The following is a 4,490-nucleotide window of genomic DNA, read 5'->3' on the forward strand; positions in this document are numbered from 1 at the left end:
TCTACGGATCCATACGACGCCCATAGAGGACTCAGACCCATCCTGATAAGCAATAAATGCTCATGTGTAGCTCTGGTTTTCCCACAGCTATCCCTGTCTTATTACAACTCAATTTTTAAATTACTGAAAGATACACTCCTGGAAATGGAAAAAAGAACACATTGACACCGGTGTGTCAGACCCACCATACTTGCTCCGGACACTGCGAGAGGGCTGTACAAGCAATGATCACACGCACGGCACAGCGGACACACCAGGAACCGCAGTGTTGGCCGTCGAATGGCGCTAGCTGCGCAGCATTTGTGCACCGCCGCCGTCAGTGTCAGCCAGTTTGCCGTGGCATACGGAGCTCCATCGCAGTCTTTAACACTGTTAGCATGCCGCGACAGCGTGGACATGAACCGTATGTGCAGTTGACGGACTTTGAGCGAGGGCGTATAGTGGGCATGCGGGAGGCCGGGTGGACGTACCGCCGAATTGCTCAACACGTGGGGCGTGAGGTCTCCACAGTACATCGATGTTGTCGCCAGTGGTCGGCGGAAGGTGCACGTGCCCGTCGACCTGGGACCGGACCGCAGCGACGCACGGATGCACGCCAAGACCGTAGGATCCTACGCAGTGCCGTAGGGGACCGCACCGCCACTTCCCAGCAAATTAGGGACACTGTTGCTCCTGGGGTATCGGCGAGGACCATTCGCAACCGTCTCCATGAAGCTGGGCTACGGTCCCGCACACCGTTAGGCCGTCTTCCGCTCACGCCCCAACATCGTGCAGCCCGCCTCCAGTGGTGTCGCGACAGGCGTGAATGGAGGGACGAATGGAGACGTGTCGTCTTCAGCGATGAGAGTCGCTTCTGCCTTGGTGCCAATGATGGTCGTATGCGTGTTTGGCGCCGTACAGGTGAGCGCCACAATCAGGACTGCATACGACCGAGGCACACAGGACCCACACCCGGAATCATGGTGTGGGGAGCGATCTCCTACACTGGCCGTACACCACTGGTGATCGTCGAGGGGACACTGAATAGTGCACGGTACATCCAAACCGTCATCGAACCCATCGTTCTACCATTCCTAGACCGGCAAGGGAACTTGCTGTTCCAACAGGACAATGCACGTCCGCATGTATCCCGTGCCACCCAACGTGCTCTAGAAGGTGTAAGTCAACTACCCTGGCCAGCAAGATCTCCGGATCTGTCCCCCATTGAGCATGTTTGGGACTGGATGAAGCGTCGTCTCACGCGGTCTGCACGTCCAGCACGAACGCTGGACCAACTGAGGCGCCAGGTGGAAATGGCATGGCAAGCCGTTCCACAGGACTACATCCAGCATCTCTACGATCGTCTCCATGGGAGAATAGCAGCCTGCATTGCTGCGAAAGGTGGATATACACTGTACTAGTGCCGACATTGTGCATGCTCTGTTGCCTGTGTCTATGTGCCTGTGGTTCTGTCAGTGTGATCATGTGATGTATCTGACCCCAGGAATGTGTCAATAAAGTTTCCCCTTCCTGGGACAATGAATTCACGGTGTTCTTATTTCAATTTCCAGGAGTGTAGATTCAGCGAGACCTCGAGACTACAGCACAGCCACCGAACTTAACACGCCATAAATGTAACGGCTGTTGTCCAAATGACGAGCTATACAAACCAGAGGTTGTTGTGTTGTGTGTTTAATGGCATTCCATACCATTACGTGAGATTCCGGGTCTGTTTGACGATTATGAATGCAATCAGCCAACGTTCGTATCCATGAGAGCCTCCACATAAGGGAACGTCAGTTTCAATGCTGTACGTAGAACCAGAACTCCTCTGATGAAGAAAACGTGGTGCCACTCGTATGTCTAATGTTGTCGATTGCTGCACGCCTCTCGCCATTGGTACCTCGTGGGAAACCGGAACATTGGTCGTCGTGGTGGATGCCGGTGGTGCTCCAGACATAACCACATTGTCCGTGTATGCCCCACCTAAATCCATCGCATGACACTCGTGGGATGCTGATCAGCGGGACCAGCAGTACCACCACGGAAAGATGAACTGCATTCTCGATATTCCACGATTACGACGCTGTCAAATTCTCCTTCTTACACAATGCACAAAACATTCTTTTCACAAACACGCAACATTCAAATGCGACTTCCGAATAGCTGACCGGTTTGGCCGAGCGGTTCTAGGCGCTTCAGTCTGGAAACGTGTGACCTCCACGGTCGCAGGTTCGAATCCTGCCTCGGGAATGGATATGTGTGATGTCCTTATGTTAGGTTTAAGTAATTCTAAGTTCTAAGGGACTGATGACCTCAGATGTTAAGTCCCATAGTGCTCTGAGCCATTTGAACCATTTTGAAGTCCGAGAAATGAAAGTTGTGGGAAATGCATGAAAAAAAATTATTAGAATTTATGCCAGAAACAAGTACCTTAATGCAAGCCGTAACCATGCATTTTTTTGTCTTCATGTAGCTCTTTCCTCCTAGTCTGATCCTTCTGGCGAGTTCGTTTGGCAACATTATTGACTGACATTTCAGAACTAACAATACACATATCAATAGTCTTCAATAGGTTTTCAGTGAAAGGTCCCGATTCTTCCGGGTCTTTAGTTCCACACAAGAGTTAAAAGACGAAATTTTAAAAATAGTAGATGAGTAATCTGTTGTCTCTGTGTGTCTCTTCTAAATGATGTTATGTAAGCTTTACTTTGGGTTTCTTTTTCCACCATGTGTGTATTTCCTTGATAAATTTTAATTGCGTTGTAAATGGGCTCACAGCCTTCTACACTCTACAGATATATGTATCCTCTGATGGCGAGAAATAATATAATATCGCAAACAAGGCCAGAGTCGTCTAGAAAACGGGGCGTAGCACTGCGCACTGTTTCAAATATGATGGCTTTTACAACATTTGTAGCTCGAATTAGACTCTGAAAACTGAAGACAATATTTATAACATGCTACAAAACAACTTGGTAGCAAAAAAATAACATTTTTTACCAATTTTACATGCCTCACGCGTTAAGGAATCAGAACGCACGAGACAGATCTTTCATCGACTCCATCTCACCTGCTCCACACTGTTTTGACTCGTATAGGGACTGGCCATCATAGAGTTTTAGACGGTATTCATGCTCCGTTAGACAAAAAAGGAAACAAGACACAAAGGACCTATCGAGGTTGGCTGCACGTGGGCATTGTTGTAATCAAGGGGAAGTGAATATTTGTGCTGGACTGCGATTCAAACGCGGGTCCCCTGCTTACTGGGCGGATGCTCTGACCACTTTTTTCTACATGTCAATTTATTAAAATGAAGGGGGTAAAATTTCATTGCCCAGTACCTTAAAACAGCAAAACTTTAACATTCAAAGAGCAGAAAACATTACACAAATTATCACACCTACACTAGAACACAGCAAGCAAATTGGAACCATAATGTCATTATCACAAAAATGGTTCAAATGGCTCTGAGCACTATGGGACTTAACATCTGAGGTCATCAGTCCCCTAGAACTTAGAACTAGTTAAACCTAACTAACCTAAGGACATCACACACATCCATGCCCGAGGCAGGATTCCAACCTGCGACCGTAGCAGTCGCGCGGTTCCGGACTGAAGCGCCTAGAACTGCTCGGCCACCACGGCCGGCCATTATCACAAATTTTCAAGTTTCTGCCTGCAGACCAGTAGCCAAACAAATAACTGATATTCTTCATCGCAGCACCTTGTCCCGATGTGAAACAAACAATTTTCTGTATTTCACGGACAAAAGTCTGTCGCAGTGTGTTCCAAAAGTGTTACATTATTTGTCCTCTCGAGACAGGGGTCTAAATGTCCTTTGTAAGACATAAGCATCAGCAGGTTCTGTACGTTTATAATATCACTCTTTTGTTCCAACAATCTCAAAGCCGAATCTCTTATAGAACTCGATGGCACCTTCATTATTTACTTATACGTGCAGGAAAATGCTGTCAAAATTTCCGTAGTTTTCGACATAGTTCAGTACATGTTCCACCAAATTTTGTACCAGTTCTTAGTCAGTGGTAGTGAAAAGGACAACCCAGTGTCATAAGAGGGTGCAAGTTCTCTGATGTATCAGTTCTGCAGCACACGGCACCCACAAAGATGTCATTGCAATATGCTAATTGTGCCAGCTCTCCTGCTTCCAAGACATCCTTATAGAACTTGTCATTGTATGATACTGCAAAGACAACTTGATTAAGGCGCTGCAACTGCTTTAGGCTGTATTTTGTGACATCACCGAGTTCTATTTTGAATCGAGTCATTTTCAGTTTCCAGTTTAAGCTCGAATAGCAGGGTAAACGTTCTCCTGTGACTAAAATGAACTTTTAATCAAATTTTCACCTAGCAAGCACAACACCGAACACTGGAGCGCCATGCCGATACTTGACCACTAAGCCATCCGGACACAGTGGTCATTGCAACTGCACGGACTACCCTGGCACGCCTCCCATCACACAGGCATTCTCAACTTATCCACACACTAC

General features: G+C 47.4%; 1 pseudogene; it reads right to left on the reverse strand.

Annotated features, from left to right (window-relative positions):
- Positions 1-878: 878 nt before the first annotated feature.
- Positions 879-4,268, reverse strand: LOC126185058 (probable N-acetyltransferase san; annotated as a pseudogene).
- Between the last annotated feature and the right edge of the window lie 222 nt (positions 4,269-4,490).

The sequence above is a fragment of the Schistocerca cancellata genome, chromosome 4, assembly GCF_023864275.1.
Source record: "Schistocerca cancellata isolate TAMUIC-IGC-003103 chromosome 4, iqSchCanc2.1, whole genome shotgun sequence".
NCBI lineage: Eukaryota > Metazoa > Arthropoda > Insecta > Orthoptera > Acrididae > Schistocerca > Schistocerca cancellata.